We start from the raw sequence: 18,134 nt of genomic DNA, 5'->3' as shown, positions 1-18,134 counted from the left end.
GAGCGCCGCCCCTCAATGACACAGTCTGTGAGAACAAGGATGGTGGAGAGAAACAAACTGAGAAATGGTGCAAACAATGACCCTTCTTTATGGATCATATAAAAAAATAAAACAAAGAAAAAGAACCTCCAAAATGAAATCAACAAGAAATATCAAAGATGACTTTTATTACAAGTGTTTTGCAGAAATTGGCAGCAGTTTAATGTTTCTGAAAGCATCCAGTCATCAGTCTTCACACTGCAGCCTTGAGCTCCTGGTTCCTCATGCTGTAGATGAGGGGGTTCAGGGCTGGAGGCACCACTGAGTACAAAACTGACAGTGCCAGATCCAGGGATGGGGAGGACATGGACAGGGACTTAATGTATGCAAATGTGGAAGTGCTGAGGAACAGAGAGAGAACGGCCATGTGAGGGAGGCCGGTGGAAAAGGCTTTGTGCCATCCGTGCTCAGAGGGGATCCTCAGCACAGCCCTGAAAATCTGCACATAGGAGAAAACAATGAATACAAAACAACCAAATGACAAACAGGCAGTAATAGCAATTAGTCCAAATTCCCTGAGGAAGGATTTGGAGCAAGAGAGCTTGAGGATCTGGGGGATTTCACAGAAGAACTGGCCCAGGGCATTGCTATGGCGCAAGGCAAGCAACAATGTATTGGCCGTGTGGATCAGCGAAAAGAGAAAGGCACTGGCCAGGCAGCTGCTGCCATGTGGGCACAAGCTCTGCTGCTCAGGAGGGTCCCGTAGTGCAGGGGTTTGCAGATGGACACGTAGCGGTCATAGCACATGATGATCAGGAGGGCAAGCTCTGCTATAGCATAAAAAACAAAAAAAAACTACCTGGGTAGCACATCCAGTGTAGGAGATGTTCCTAGTGTCCCGGAGGAAATTGTGCATGGCTTTGGGGATAGTGGTACAGATGGAGCCCCGGTCAGCGAGGGCCAGGTTGAGCCGGAAGAAGAACATGGGCGTGTGCAGGTGGTGGCCGCAGGCTACGGCACTGATGATGAGGCCGTTGCCCAGGAGGGCAGCCAGGGAGATGCCCAGCAAGAGGCAGAAGTGCAGGAGCTGCAGCTGCCGCGTGTCTGCCAATGCCAGCAGGAGGAAGTGCCTGATGGAGCTGCTGTTGGACATTTTCTGGGGCTGCGCTTGGGGACCTGTTCATGGATAAAGGACAGTGAAGATTTAGAGGAGATACCTGTCAACAAAATCAAATCCATTTCCCATATACCTCCCCTTGGAACACACACTCTCTCTTTTTTTTTTTTAGGAGTTCTGGGGTTCTTTTAAAAAGCTTCCCCCTATCTCTGCTGCTGCTCCTGCATATCAGAAACCCTCAGCATTTCTGCTGCCCCTAGGGAAACAGAGTGCGTTCTGTGAGACAGTGATGAATGGAGAGGGAGGGTAGATGGTCTCTCATTTGGACCTGTTCAGAGTTTCTCTGGGCTTTAACCTTTCTCAGGTGGAAGGCGGTTACCTTGCAATGATTTCCCTAAAATGTAACCAGGCACTGCTGAGGGCACGTGGATTACCCACAGCCCAGCTCCACATTTGTAGCCAAGGATTCATGTTGCTCATTTCACCAACCCAGCAGCATTTTCAATGTCACAACACCTCTGCCTTTCCCCATCAATCTCATAGCTCAGAGATGCTCTAGGACAGGTTTGCATCCTGGATTGAAGCTCCCAGCTTGGACTGAAATCTCAGAGAGACTCCCAAGTGTCCTTATGATGACTTTGGATGAAGGGAGATGCAGCTCCTTCCCTGGCTGCACTGACAGCATTGCCAAGAGCCGGGCAATGGGCACAGCATCACCCTGAGACAGCTGTGCCCCCTCCAGAGCCCCCAGTGCTGGGCAGCTGCTCCCAGCTCTGTGCTCTGCACGGGGAACTGGGCCTGGGGCTGCAGAGCTGCCCCACGGCTCTGCTGCAGCTCTGCCTGCACAGGAGGAGCTGCACGCCTTGGAGCCCCGGCCCTGAGGGCAGAGGCTTGACTGGGGCACAGGAGGGAGGGGGCTTGTTCAGAGGGAAGGGCTGCACTGGAGGGGATCCTGTGGACATCTCTAAACTCTCCCTGCCACAACATTTCTGGGTTTTGCTTTCTCTCATTGCCTGATCTTGTCTCTGCTTCCTGGAGATTTTCCTCCTGCAGGTGTTTCCCTATGCCTGATTTGTCCCTGCCAGTACTGACAGACCCCAAATCTCTGTGCACTCTCCCTGGCCTGACAGAACCCTGCCTGCTTGCAGGGCACTGGCTGGGGGCAGGTTCTGTTTGCAGCTTGGAGAAAGGACAGCTCAGACTGAGCCTGATGGGTGTAGCAAAGGTGATGCTGATGCTGTCCATGGGCAGAGTGGCTGAAAGCACATTAGGGATTTCCTGTGAACCTATTGATCACTAAAAATAACTGTTTGGATGTCTCAGGCACTTGTGAAAATTCATAATAATTAATTCATAATCAACCTTTAAGATTTACATCCCCTTCCCTGCCATTCACCAATTATAGGAAACTGAATGCAAAGTCTTTTGAAATTTCCTCATTTTTATAAAAACCTTTGCCTTGGAAATATTCTATGACTGACCAGAACCCCTCAGCATGTCACAGGTTCATGAGCATTTTCTCCCGCACACCAGAAACACCCAGAGTTGTACTCACAGAGTCTGTAGGCATTGGGATGTTCCAGCTTTAGGAGATGGCTCCAGGAGGTGCAGCTGCATTGTCCTGCAGCCAGAGGTTCCTGTGCCAAGGGCTGGCAGTGATTCTGCCCCAGGCACTTCTCAGCACCTTCCCAGCCCTGACAGACTGAAGCTCTCTGTGCCTCTGTGCTGTGCCCGGGGTGGCTGCAGGCAGTGCCCCAGCCCTGCTGGGCTGGGAGTAAAGCTGCTCATCAAGAGAAATGTGCTTTTGAAGCTCTTCTTGGTTACCAGGAGCTGTCTCTGTGCCAGCAGCCCAGCCCAGCTCAGCAGCACAGACACAGCACAAGGACTTGAATGACCCTCAGGGGCTTTGTGCTCAGGCCCTGAATATCAGTCTCTGAGAGGGAGCTAAAGAAACGTCTGTAGAACTCGGAGTCAGAATCCAACTCCAAAGTTTCTTGGACTTTTAATGGGTCCCACTGAGGGACACGACTCACAAAGTGTCCCCAGACCCCAGGCAGAGCAGAGAACTGGAGGCAGTGATGACAGGTGGGGACAAAGAGAAGCCAAGTCTTGGTGCCCTGGGGCACAGCAGCAGGGTCTGTGCCAGCAAGGGTTGTGAGGAGACACCTTGTCCTGAGGCCCTGGGGCCTCCTGGCACAGCCCCAGCCAGGCTGGGCGCTGTCACCCCCTTGTCCTGCCCTCAGCATCCCCCCTAGCCCACATCCCAGTGGCCTCAAGGATCTGCTGGAAGGAGTCCCTGGGGAGCTTTGGTCAGGAAAGGCCCTGGGGGCTCCTTAATGCTCCCTGCAGGGACTGCAGGTTTTTCAAAGGACTTTGGGTTTGGCTTTTGCCTTGGAGTCTCTGAGAGGTTTGTGTAATCCTGGCCTCCAATTATCTGCTGTAATTAGTCCCTGGAGAGCCTTTATCACTAATGACACTCAGTGGGGCCCATTAATGCTTGAAGGTACTTTAGTTATTTTAAGGTACTTGGTATTTCTCTTTTGATACAGACTCTGTGAGAGGTTTGTGCAATCATGGCCCCAATTCTCTGCTTTAATGAGTCCCTTGAGAGGTTTGTACTGATACTCAGTGGGGCTTAACAATACTTTGATACTCATGGTTTTTAAGGTTCTTTGGATTTTCCTTTCTACTCAGAGTCTCTGAGAAGGTTTTTCTGCCATCCTGGCCTCCAATTCTCTCCTCCATGGAGTCCAGGAGGAGCTTGTGTTGGGCATGGATATCAGTGGGAGACCCATTAATGATTTGAGACACTTTGGGGTTTTCCTCTGTCTTGGACTTCTGGAAAGTTTTGTGCAATCTCTTCTCAGGCCCTGAGGTTCCAGGGTTTAACTCCAAATGCACCACTGGGCTCATTAGGATTAAGCAAGTCCTGACAAACCATGGCTCTGCCTTGATTTCCTTCTGCTCTAATTCAGTTCATTAAGAAGTTTTCATTTTACAGTTATGGAGAAATATTTCAAAGAGTTTCTAAGTAATATGATTCCTTTCTTAGAGGGTGTGTTTTGATGTTCTTATTATATAGGAGGTGATTTCAGCATTCTTTGATTGATATTGATGTAGGGCTACTCCTGATGAGGTCTGGCCAGGTCAGAGAAGTTGTACCTTGACAGCTGACCCAGTGTGGACAACCTTGCACCACATTCCCCAACCCCATGTGAGAAATGAAATTCACTTTCAAAAATTTAAATGCTTTATTATGACCTAATCAGAATACAACAGAAGTCTGAATAAAGAAAAGAATACAGCAGCAGGAGCAAAGGATTCAGTCACCATGTGCTCATCTACAAAATTAATCTTCTGTCTTTTATACCTCCAGCCCCTCACAAAGTCTTGTCAATTGACTCCTTGTTCACTGTCCAGTGGTGGAGATCACTGTCTTACACCTTGATTGAAGGTCAGGTGCTGCCATAGTAGGAAGCTGAACCTCCCAAATGCCCCGACTACTGAGGCCATCCTGTGATACCAATGCAAGGGGGAGGAGAAAGATAACTACACATCTAGAAAACTTCTCCTAATATATATATTTAATATTTGCCCCTTAACTGTGAGAGTCAACCATAGGATTACTCATCTGTAACAAACCCTCCTATTCTTTTTCTCTAAGTCATTTTTCTTAAACAATTAAGTAAAAAATTTTCTCTTGAATGAGTCATACCAGCATCTGTTGATGTGGGCAAGGACAGTGGGAACAGGAGAAAAAATCTTAGGTTTTCTTTAGACACACTTATTTGGAATGGACAAAAGGGCATCCCAGAGTTCCAGTATGGCTTTGACTCCCATCTACCGTGCCTATATGGCTGCTACCCATAGCTGGTGTATCTTAGGGGTGAGTACAGAGGCCAGCTTGGTCTGCCCTCCAGTCCTGGTTGAATTAAAACAACTGAGGAATTATAGGGGTCTGGTATGGCCTTTTGTCCCTACCTTACCATGCCATGCCTGCAGTGTTGCGACCCACAGCAGGGCTATGGAGCCTTCTAGGTTGCAAAAAAGAGGCTAACCTGGTCTTGCCCTCCTTCCTTTGTCTTATTTTCTTGAAGAAGCTGTCCCATTACATTTTACAGTCCCTTGTGTACTTCCCCTCAACAGATGCTGGTAATTCTCGCCCATAAAAACAGGAAGACAGTTCTTGAGGTATCTGGAGGAAGCTTGACTCTACTTTTTGGGCATCTTGGTGTTTTTCTAGTTTTCTTTCAGTCTCTGCTTGAGAGTCAATCTTGTTTCACCCAGCCTGGATGTTACAGTCCTCTCTTTGGGTTTTTCTACTCGGCCTTTGACTCTGTTGGCATGAGTCCATCCCTGCTCTGCAGTTCTCATGGCTGATTTGGTGGTGAGCAGTGCCTTAAAGGGACCTTCCACTGAGGAGTTAGATGCTGATCTCTCCATGGCTTAATCATCACCCAATTCCCAGGATTAATATTATGGATTCTGAAATCCAGGGTGGTAGTTTGAGGAATTGCCCCTTTATGCCTTAGCCCTCCTAAGGTTTGTGCTATGGACATCAGTTATTTCTTTGCATTGGCTTCCCCTTCCTCATAGGTGGCAACCTTCTGGGGTGAGGTCAGGAAGGGTAACCCAAACATCATTTCATAGGGTGACACCCCCAGATCTGACTGGGGTAGGGTTCTAATTCTTAATAAGGCCAAAGGGAGACATTTTATCCATGACATTTGGGTTTCAATCATGAGCTTAACTAGAGCTCTTTTTAGAGTTGGTTCATTCTCTCAACCCAACCAGAACTCTGGATGCCATGGAGTGTGTACTTCCCATTTCACTCCCAGGGCCTGAACAACTTTCTGCAATATCTTTTATGTGAAGTGAGTTCCCAGTCTGAATCGATCTATTTTGCCATCCCATATCATGGAATGATTGATTCTAGAAGTGTTTTACTCACAACATTGGCATTGGCTTTCACAGTGTGTACCACCTCCACCCAATGAGTCACGTGATCTACTATCACTGGCAAAAACCTCCACCATTGTACCGGTGGAAGCTCAGTAAAGTCTACTTGGATGTTTTAAAGGGCCGTAAGGATAGTTCTTGCCCTTCTCTGGGTGTTTTCCTCATGATTTTCCTATTCACTTTTAGACATATCGCACACCGTTCAGTTACTTGCTTAGCTATTCTGACAATTCCTATGCAGCCCGCAATCCCTTAGAAATTGATCATTTTGCACTTGTGTACCCCAATGTGTTGTTCCACATATGCCTTCTAACATTTTCCTGGCAAAGGGTTTATTCAACATTTGCCTCCCATCTGCTAATCTCCACTTCCCTTTGTTATCTTACTTGGCTCCTATTTAAAGTTGTTCTTCCTCTTCTGTCCCACTAAATACAGGGACATTTTTCATTTCTCTCATGGGTGTTAATTCTATTATTAGTTTTTTCTCTGATTCAATTGCCTTTTTAGCCTCTAGATCAGCCTAATTGTTCCCTCTCTCCTCCTGAGTTGCCCCTTTTTTATGACCTTTATCTTACACCACTGCTACTTCTTCTGTAATTGTAAGGTTTCTATCTCTTCTAAAATAAGTTTTTCATGAATCAGTTCCTTTCCCCTGTAATTTAGTAGCCTCCTCTCTTCTCAATTTTTTCCAAATGTATGCACTTTTCCAAAAGCGTATTTTCAGTCTGTATCTATTATTCCCCTTTCCTGTGCTTATTTTTCCAGAGCTCACTTCAGGGCATACAACTCACACCTTGGGCTGACCAGTTGGAAGGTAACTTTCTCTTTTCTATGGCCACTTACCCTTCATGCGCTATAGCGTACCCTGATACCCTTTGACCCTTTATTACCTGTGAAGATCCATTGATGTACAATCGTTTTCCACTTTGGAGTGGTTGATCTGTTAGGTCCTCTCTTCCTTTAGTTTTATAGTTTATAACCTCTAGGCAATTATATATTAGTTCCTCACTTGGTTCTCCATATAAAAAAACTGGGGAGGGTTGAGTTGGTTACTCATGATTAGCTCTAAACCATTATCTATTAAGATGGCTTTATACTCTAGCACTGAGGAATCAGTGAGCCATTTCTCAGCCTTTTGGCTCAGGATACTCCCTACTGAGTTAGGGATATATATCTTCATTTTTCCCCCAAAGGTTAATTTTTTGCTTTCTGCTATGAGTAGGGCAGTCACTGCCACAGCCTGAATGCAGGTTGGCCACCCCTGGCTGACAGGGTCTATAATTTTGATAAATAGGCCACTGGTTTCCTGGACCCTCCCCAGTCCTGGGCTAACACTCACTTTTTATTTGTGTTTCAGAGGAATCTGGGATTCAGGGAAATTATTGGGAGAGTTTGGAGGTTTTGGGGTTATTTGGTTTAGTTGTCTCCCTTTCTTGGCACTCAAAGAGACAACTGGGTTTGATTTGTCACCTCAATGCCACTGAAAACTACTCAGTCCCACCTCAAAATTCCTCGATTCCACAGCTCTTTGGTATGGAATGGGGTTGGAAGGGGATTGAGCAAAGTGGGCTTCAAATCAGGAGTGTTGACCTGGGCATTAGGTGGGGCAGGATGGGTGGGATGGGGTTTGGGAGGTGGGAAATGGGGGAAATACGGCTTGGGAAGGGGGCGTTGATGCCCAGGAGGGGTGGGATGGGTTGGGGTTGGTACTGGGGAGGTGGGTTGGGGTCTGGAATGAGACAGCAAAAGTTTGGGGATAATGGAAGGAGGGGGAGCCCATTACTGAGTGAATTTTTGGGTATTCCATGTTTCTGAAGAGATTTTAAGGTATCTCATGTTTCTGAGGCAGTTTTGGGGCACTCCCCAGCTCTTGGGGGTTTCCTGAGAGCAGCTCCATGGAGCCCCATTGCCAGGGGTGTTTGCCTTGGGCACAAGCTCAGAGCTGTAGGCAGAGTCCGTTGCCTTGGTGCTGGAGAACAGAGAAATGATGAAGGGCCCCAGACATCTCCAATCTGTGTTTGGGGCAGGGAGAGTTCTGCATAGGTGGGGTGGTCACTGCCCCACCCCAACCACTGCAGCCTCTGGTGCAGCCCCAAAGTGGCTGCCAAGCCCCTGGTACCCCGAAAACCCCACCTGTGAGAGGGACCTGAGCAGGTCAGGCTGTGACAGGGGTGTGACACTGACACATCCCATGGCCCTGGAGCTCACAGCAGCTGAGATCCAAGACTGACTGTGGATCTCTCTCTCCCTCTCTCTTCTCCTGACTTCCTCTTCTTGAAATCTGGATACCTTGAAGTTGGACAGTTTAGAGTTTGTGAAGTCAGTGCTTTATGAAGTGATTTACTGTAATTCAATGCTTTTTCAGATTTCCCAAACACCTCATTCTCTGAAGTTTGCAACTAAAAGTTTGTTCTCCACCCTCCTGAGAAGTTTGTTGTTTTCTCCCCCTGGCCATGTGTCCTGCAGGCTGTGCCCCCTGTGCGTGCTGCTCCTCTGCCCTGGCCGGCTGCACTCGCCCATCTCACTGTGCCCCAGCATTTCTCACCCAGCGTTTCTGTGCCCTCCCTGGGCTCCCTGCACCCAGCGCTGCCGGCTCCTGGCACACAGAGCCAGGCCAGGACCCCACCCTGCCAAGGGGCTCTGGAGCAGGGCGGGGGCTGCGATGGCTTCTGAGCTCAGCAGCTGCTCCTGGCATGGTTCCATGGAGACCGAGCACAGCAACTCTGCTGAGCATTGTCCCTGCTGAGGGTCACACACTGCCGGGGCACATTCCCTGCCTGCAGGATTGCTGAGCATTGTCCCTGCTGAGGGTCACACACTGCTGGGGCACATTCCCTGCCTGCAAGATTCGTGCCCAACCCAAGCACTGCACTGATGGCTCCAGCATTGCTTTCCAACCAAAACAGGGGAAAGCAAACTGTGTGCAGCTCATGGCATTTTAGAATGTCTAAAACTCACTAAGTCACCGATCTTAGAGATGAGATGCATTTGGAATTCATGGCATGGAGAAGTAGTGCAAGATGGAAAAGCGGAGCATAGAAATAAATAGAGGAAAGCATTTCAGATGGTTTCTTTCCATTTTTGTTGCACTTCTGGAAAGCTGTCTCTGTTTTCCAGGAATCTTCTCCATAGGTTTGTCTGCTCTTTTAAAGAACCTTTCCTGGAGAATGAGGTCGAGCTCCTGTCACAAGATGTGCCACCAACTGCAGATTCTCTTGGCTTTCCGCACTGTGCCTGCAGCAGGACTCTTGCAGCAAAGCAGGACAAAGGTTTGGAGAACTTGACAGCTTGTCCTTTCTCTTCCTGGTGGACTGGGGAGCTGTACCATTGGTGAGGTTTTCATTGTGACAGTTCCAACCTTGGAAAACAGGAGGTGGTACCAGAACTTGTTGGGGAAGGCAACCCTGACTGAATTCAGAGAAAGAATCTCCAGAAGCTGCAGCCAGAAATGGAGAGTTGTGTGATAATCATTCACACATCTCCATAGACAACTGGAAAGGGATCTAGAACATGAAAATTGGTTGTCAGAGGCAGTTTCTTTCTGTTTTCAGTTTAGATGATTTCACATCTCTCGTGCTGATATAAATTAAGAACACAATCAGTTCATGATAAGCAGCAGAACAAGTTGCATCTCCCAGAGTAGAAGACTGAAAGAATCTGAAAAGGAGAAATGCAAGGAATAACTTGGTGAACTTTGTCTGTAAGAAGGGTAATTTTTTCTAAGAGTTTCTAATCCATTTCCTCTGCTTTTATCCTTCTTAATAAGGCCATTTCCATCCCAGACTCACCATGAAATGAGAAGCCTGACCTTGTGGAAATGCATGAAGAATGCCCTGTTCCTTTGCAGGGACAGTCAGGCTGAAACAGGAAGCAGTTGTGAAATAATTGTGTGATAGATCAGTAATGTCATGGTTGATGCCTCTCACAAAAGGCAGATGTTATGGATATGTTAAGACAAGTTTTATAGATTTACCGGTTTGTTTTACCCCCCTTGTGTTGTTATCACAGGGTTACCTGGTAGTTGGGGTATTTGGGAGGGTTGGCTTGTTACTATGGCAACACCTGACCTCCAATCAAGATGTAAAGGAAGTGATCTCCACCACTGGACAGAGAAGAAAGAGTTGATTAACAAGATTTTGAGATGGGCTAAAGGGTTAAAAGGCGAAACATCCATTGTGTGGACAAGCATAAGGTGGGAAAAAATCCTTTGCTCTGGGTGCCATAATATTTTCTCCATTCAGTCTTCTGTTGTATTTTTTTATAAGGTTTTAATAATCCTTTTAAATTTTTGGAAGTAAGTATAATTTCTCACAAATTGGGACTCGTCTGGGAAGTACACCTGGTGGTCTTAGGAATTTTCAAAAGGGGCGCACCCCACCACAGATTGGGCAGAGGCTATTGGACTCTCCCAGTTCCACCAATGGTTGCAGGTTGGAAGCCCAAAGAAACCAGGAGACTTTGGGATAAAGAAAAGAGGGGAAGGGGGGTGAGCACATCCACATAACTATTTTTGGCCAAATTGTGACTCCGTAATTCCAGTGTATGAACGTGAGCTTCACATTAGTAATATACTGGATCCATCCTGGTCCATTGACACATCAGGATATTGGATGGTAGAAAGGAAAAAGGAACAGCGGGACACATGGTGGGGAGGAAAGTGGAGATCCCATAGACAAGGACCCCATGGCTGGTGGGACATGTAGGATTGAAGGGTTTGTGGGGACTTGGGAACTGGGTTCACCCATTGGGGACCCGTGGCAGGATTCCCATCCAGCACACACCAAGGGAGCCGATGAGCTCCAAATGGTGCGGTGGCTCGTGCGGTGCTCAGAGCGGGGGCAGCCTCTGGGGCACAGCCAGTGCTGTAATTTCCAGGGCCAGCCAAAGCCAGGCTGGAAGCGGGGTGATCACCAAGGGGTTTGCTGCAAGGAGTCACCCAGGAGCTGGTGCAACAGTTTGTGTGCTGCAGAGCCAAGGGGGTCGGGGCAGTCCGGCCAAGCCAAGTCATGTCAGGGCAGAGCTGCCAAACCGAGGGAGTCAGGCTGAGCCGGCTGCTGAGCTGAACCAAATCGGCACAGGTAGAGCTGCTGAGGCTGAGCCAAGTAAGGCCAGGAGCAGGAACTCCTGAACTGGGGCAGGCTGAGCCTCGAAATTGGGGTGGGAGAGCCACTGAAGCCAAACCAAGTTGGGTCAGATGTGGGATGGAAGCCTCTGACTCGAATCAGGGCAGGCAAAGCCACCAAAGCTGAGCCATGTTGGCCCAGGGGTGGGACTGCAGCTGCTGAGGGGAATTGGGCCAGGGGCAGGCCACAGCTCAGCTGAGCCAGGCAGGACAGGGAGCAGAGTGCAACCGTGGGACCAGAGCATTGAACCGAGGAGGAGAGGAAGGGCAGGGACCAATCCGGTGATATGGAAGCCCCTGGATTGTAGGATTTTTTTTTTGTTTTTACTTGTCTAAAGAGAAGTACAGTTTTTTTGTTTTTTCTCTCTCTTCCCTTTTCTTCTCTTTCCTCTTTTCCTTGTTTCTTTTTTTCCTGCCCCCCTTTCCTTTTCCCTTCTGAGAGAGGCAGGCGCTGTCCAGAGGGCCTGTGTTTGGAAAGGTGGGCTCTGTTGGAAGAGGGCCTGTGATCACCAGTCAGGATGGGACTGTGGGCAAATAGGGAATCCCCAAGGGGAGGAGTAGAAATTGAAGAGGTACCAATAGGTATACTCCCAGATGGCCCACTGGGAAGGAAACTAGCCTGGTAGAAATATGACCCAAATACCAGAGATAAGGATGAGCTCAAAGTGATTCAGAATTGCATGGTAGAATTGATCAGAAGGGAAATTAGGAGCAATCATGTATACTGGGATATGGGTCAGACGAAGGGTGAATGTGTCAGGCATTAAACATCCATGTAAGGGCTAAGAGACCATTCAATCAGGAAGAGAATGACTATGCTGCATGCTGTGGGAGGGAGAGTTTACCCTCAAAGGTGAGCATGTTTAAGGTATCAGAAAATAAAGAATGGGACCCATTAGAACACTTACCCCCTCTACCTCCAATAGCCCCAGATGCACTTCCCCTACCCCCTGATGGGCCTAGTCAAAACACCACAAACAGGGTGGCACAATGAGAGGAAAGGAGATCAGGGGATGGGAACAAAGCAGCAGGATTATATCCCCTGAGGGAAGTACCCCTGTGTGGGGTGGTGGAAGGAATTAGATTTGTAACCGTGCCTCTCAGTTCTTCTGATGTGAGAATGTTCAAAAAATAATTGAAGGGATTACTAGAGGACCTCACTGGATTAGTGGAACAGTTAGACCAGTTTCTGGGGCCCAATATCTATACATAGGAAGAGATACAATCAATAATGACCATGCTATTCACACCAGAAGAAAGACAGATGATCTGGGCAACTGAGATATGGATATGGGAAAGGGAGCATGTGTAAGGACCTCCAGGGGATCTGAAAATGCCCACAGTGCACCCCACCTGGGACCACAAGAGCACTGGGGGGAAGAAAGAATGGAGGAATACAGAACACTGATTACAAGTGGTGTCAAAGAGGCTGCTTCATGTAATCAAAATGCCCATAAGGCTTTCGATGAGCAGAAATAAAGGGAAGAAACCCCAACAGAGTGGTTAGAAAGGTTGAGGAAAAATACGAGGCAATATTCAGGAGTTGACCCTGACACGGTCACTGGACAGATTTTACTAAAGGTAAATTTTGTCACTCATGCCTGGCCAGATATACGGAGAAAGTTAAAAAAGCTCGATGGTTGGCAAGAAAGGAGGGTAGAGGATCTTTTAAGAGAAGCACAGAAGGAGTATGTAAAGAGGGACTAAGAGAAGGCCAAGGCAAAAGCCAAGGTAATGGTAACTGCCATTAGGGAAGGAAACCAGCACATAAAGAACTACCCAGGTAAGGGAGGGGGATTCCAAGTGCGGGTAGATAGATGGAGGGGAGATTCAGCTCCCTGGGAGTGGGCACAAAAAGGAGATATTGGGAAACAGGAGAACCTGCAACCAGTTTGATTTTACTGTAAAGAGAGTGGGCATATCAGAAAGAATTGCCCCCAGAGGGAAAAGGAGCTGAGGGTCTATGAGACTGAGCAAAATCGAGAAACAGAAGACTTGGGGTGTCAGGGCCTGTACCTCCTGGGGACAGAATACCATCAGGAGCCCTTGAGAACTTTAAAAATAGATCTCCAGGAGGAAGAATTTGAATTCTTAGTAGACATGGGGGCTGAAAGAGCTTGTCTTTGTAGAATACCAAAGGGGTGCAAAAAGGGTCAATATACTGTGCAAGTAGTAGGTGCTAAAGGGGAAGGGTTCAAAGCCTCAGTTATAAAGCAAAAAAAGTTTGAAGAAACAAATAAATAGGAACTGAGGATGTTCTATTAGTTCCAGAAGCAGGATGCAATCTATTAGGGTGAGATTTACAAGTGCAGCTAAGCATTTTAATACTCCCAGAGGAAGAAAAAATGGTAGTTAAACTTCTCGAATAAGGGAAGAGGATGAGGGCAAAATTCATGAGATGGTGTGGGCAAAACCAAAAAATTGAGGCAAATTGAACGTGAAACCTACAGTAATAAAATTAATTGATGACAGCTATCCAGTCTGTGTATGACAATACCCACTCTCCCTGGAAGGGAGATGAAGACTGCAGCCACTGATCCAGGATCTACTTGAGGATGAGACCTTAGAACCATGTATGTCCCTCCATAATACACCCATATTACCAGTAAAGAAGTCAGATGGGACTTACAGGCTTGTCCAAGATTTGAGAGAAGTGAACAACAAAACAGTGAATCGGTACCCAGTAGTGCCTAACCCCTCTACACTACTGAGTAATATCCCCCCAGCACACCAGTGGTTTAGTGTCATAGACCTAAAAGATGCTTTTTCGGCAGGTCTACTGGCAAAGAAAAGCAGGGCTATATTCCCTTTTGAATGGGAGGACCATGATCCTGGGAGTAAGAAACAGTTTTGGTGGACTAGGATACCCCAAGGGTTTTCCAAATCTCCAAACCTCTTCGGTCAAGCCCTAGGAGAAGTAACACAATTCTTCTCTATCAAACCTGAGATAAAGCTCATCCAATATGTAAATTATTTCCTTTTCACAGGACAGGAAGAAAAAGAAGATTGGGAATTCACCATAGTGCTGTTAAATTTTCTGAAGGACCAAGGACTTTCGGTATCAAAAGGAAAACTCAAATTTGTAGAGAGGGAAGTAAAATTCCCTAGGACATGTGATTTGTCAAGGGAGCTGGTGGCTGAACCGTGAGAGAATTACCAGGTTAGTCTCACTCCCACCAGCAAAAACAAAGAGAGAAGTCAGAAGGTTTCTAGGCTTGTTGGGATATAGTGGGCTATGGATTGAAGGATGCATGCAGGCCATCCAGTTCTTGTATGAAAAGTTAGTGGAAGAAGAGATTAGGTGGGGAAAAGATGACGAACAAAAGTTTGAAGCTTTAAAGCAAAACATTGTCAGTTCACCAGCACTGAGTCTTCCTGCCTTCTATCTGTTTGTGGATATGGAAAAAGGGGTAGCACATGGAGTATTAGCCCAGGACTGGGGAGGGTCCAGGAAACCAGTGGCCTATTTATCAAAATTATAGACCCTGTCAGCCAGGGGTGGCCAACCTGCATTCAGGCTGTGGCCGTTACTGCCATACTCGTAGCAGAAAGCAAAAAATTAACCTTTTGGGGGGAAATTGAAGATATATATATCGCAAAATCAGTAAGGAGTATCCTGAGCCAAAAGGCTGAGAATTGGCTCACTGATTCCCGAAGGCTAAAGTATGAAGACATCTTAATAGATAATGGTTTAGAGCTAATCATGAGTAACCAACTCAACCCTACCCAGTTTTTGGATGGAGAAACAGATGAGAAACTAAAACATAATTGCCAAGAGGCTATAAACTGTCAAACTAGAGTAAGAGAGGACATAACAGATCAAACACTACAAGATGGAAAATGATTGTACCTCGATGGATCTTCATGGGTAATAAAGGGGCACAGAGTATTGGGGTACGCTATAGGGCATGAAGGGTTAGAGGCCATAGAAAAGAGAAAGTTATACCTTCCAACTGGTCAGCACAAGGTGTGAGTTGTGTGCCCTAAAACGAAGTCTGGAAACATTATCATGGATAAGGGGAACAATATATACAGGACTCAAAATACACTTTTGGAATAGTGCATAAGTTTGGAAAAATTTTGGAAGAGAGAGGGCTATTAAATTCAAAAGGAAAGGGAATGATTCACGAAACTTTTGTCTTAGAAGACTTAGAAACCTTACAATTGCCGGAAGAAGTAGCAGTGGTCTATGTTCAAGGGCATCAAAAAGAGGCAACTCAGGAGGTGTGAGGGAACAATTTAGCTGATTTTGAAGCTAAAAACGCAACAGAATCAGAGACAGATAAACTAATAATGGTATTAACACCCATAAAAGAAATGCAAAAAGTCCCCATATTCAGTGGGAAAGAAGAGGAAGAACTCATTGAAATAGGAGTCAAGAAAGAAAACAAAGGGAAGTGGAGATGAGCAGGTGGGAGACAAATATTGAATAAACCCCTTGCCAGGAAAATGTTAGAAGGCATACATGGAACAACACATTGGGGTACACAAGTACTAGGTGATCAATTTCTAAGGGATTGCGGGCTGCATAGGAATTTTCAGAATAGCTAAGCAAGTAACTGAACGGTGTGTGATATGTCAAAAAGTGAATAAGAAAATCGTGAGGAAAACACCCAGGGGAGGGTGAGAACTAGCCTTAAGGCCCTTCCAAAACATCCAAGCTGACTTTACCGAGCTTCTCCAGGTACAATGGTGGAGGTTTTTGCCAGTGATAGTAGATCACGTGACTCATTGGGAGAGGTGGTAGCCACTGTGAAAGCCAATGCCAATGTTGTGAATAAAACACTTCTAGAATCAATCATTCCCCAATATGGGAGGGCAAACAGGATTGATTCAGACTGGGGAACTAATTTCACATAGAAGATATTGCAGAAAGTTTTCAGGCCCTGGGAATAAAATGGGAAGTACACACTCCATGGTATCCACAGAGTTCTGGTTGGTAGAGAGAATGAATCAAATTCTTAAAAGAGCTCTAGTTAAGCTAATGATTGAAACCCAAATGTCATGGATAAAATGTCTCCCTATGGCCTTATTAAGAATTAGAACCCAATCCCAGTCAGATCTGGGGGTGTCACCCTATGAAATGATGTTTGGGTTACCCTTCCTGACCTCGCCCCAGAAGGTTGCCACCTATGAGGGAGGGGAAGCCAATGCTAAGAAATAACTGATGTCCATAGCACAAACCTTAGAAGGGCTAAGGCATAAAGGGGCAACTCCTCAAACCACCATCCAGGATTTCAGAATCCATAATATTAATCCTGGGAATTGGGAGATGAATAAGTCATGGGGAGATCAGCCTCTTACTCCTCAGATGGAAGGTCCCTTTCAGGTACTGCTCACCACCGAATCAGCCATGCAAACTGCAGAGTGGGGATGGACTCATGCCAACAGAGTCAAAGGTCCAGTACAAGAACCCAAAGAGTGGACTATAACACTATAAGCTGGGTGAAACAAGACAGACTCTCAAGCAGAGACTAAATGACAAGCAGGAAAACACCAAGATGCCCAAAAAGTAGAGTCAAGCTTCCACCAACCAGCTAGAGAACTGTCTTCCTGTTTTAGTGGGAGATAATTACCACCATCTGTTGAGGAGAAGTACACAAGGGACTGTAAAAGGTAATGGGGCAGCATTCTTAAGAAGTAAGACAAGGAATAGAGGGCAAGATCAGGTTGGCCCCTTTGTTCATTACCAAGAAGGCTCCATAGCCCTGCTGTGGGTAGAAACCCTGTTGGCATGGTAAGGTGGGGACAAAAGGCCATACCAGACCTCTATAATTCCTCAGTTGTCTTTTAATTCAACAGGGACTGGAGGGCAGGACTGAATTGGCCTCTATGCTCATCCCTAACTCACACTGATTATGGGTAGCAGCCACATAGGCACGGTAGGTGGGAGTCAAAGCCATACTGGACCTCTGGGATGCCCTTTTGTCCATTCCAAATAAGTGTGTCTAAGGAAAATCTGAGATTTTTTCTGCTGTTCCCACTGTCCTTGCCCACATCAACAGATGCTGGTATGACTCATTCAAGAGACAGAGAAAGTTTTTTACTTAATTGTTCGAGCAAAATTACTTATAGAAAAAGAAAAGGGGAGTTTGTTATAGATGAGTAATTCTATGGTTGACTCTCACAGTTAAGGAGTGAATATTAAATATATGTTAAGAGAAGTTTTCTAGACATATAGTTATCTTTCTCCTCCCCCTTGCATTGTTATCACAGGATGGCCTCAGTAGTCGGGGCATTTGAGAGGGTTGGCTTGTTACTATGGCAGCACCTGACCTCCAATCAAGGTGTAAGACAGTGATCTCCACCCCTGGAAAGTGAAGAAGGAGTTGATTGACAAGACTTTGGGAGGGGCAAGAGGTATAAAAGACAGAACATCCATTTTGTAGATGAGCACATGGTGACGGAATCCTTTGCTCCCAGCACTGTGTTATTTTCTTTATTAAATCTTCTGTTGTATTTTGAAAAGATCTTAATATTTTAAATTTTTGAAAATGAAAATGGTTTCTCACATGAGGTTGGGAAATGTGAGGCAAGATTGTCCACACTAGGTGAGCTCCAAGGTACAACTTCACTGACCTGGCCAGACCTCCTTAGGAGCACCCCTACATCAGTATAAATCACTTAATGCTCCAATCAGCCCTTCTCCAAAGAGAACAGTAATAAAATACACTCTTTAAAATAGGATTACATATTACTTAAAAGCTCTTTGAAATACTTCTCCACAACTGTAAAAGGAAGTCTGCCTCATGAACTGCTCCAGACCAGAGAGAAATCAAGGCAGAGCCATGGTTTGTCAGGACTTGCTTGATCCTAATGAGCCCTGTGCTGCATTTGGAGCTGAGCCCTTGAAGCTCAGGACCTGAGAGGAGATTGCACAAACCTTTCCAGGAGTTAAAGTAAGAAAAAAAACCCAAAGTGTCTCAAGGCATGAATGGGTTTCACTGAGGTCCATCC

Source organism: Melospiza melodia, unplaced genomic scaffold (assembly GCF_035770615.1).
Source record: "Melospiza melodia melodia isolate bMelMel2 unplaced genomic scaffold, bMelMel2.pri scaffold_32, whole genome shotgun sequence".
Classification (NCBI taxonomy): Eukaryota; Metazoa; Chordata; class Aves; order Passeriformes; family Passerellidae; genus Melospiza; species Melospiza melodia.
Note: the sequence above shows the minus strand (reverse complement) of the source record.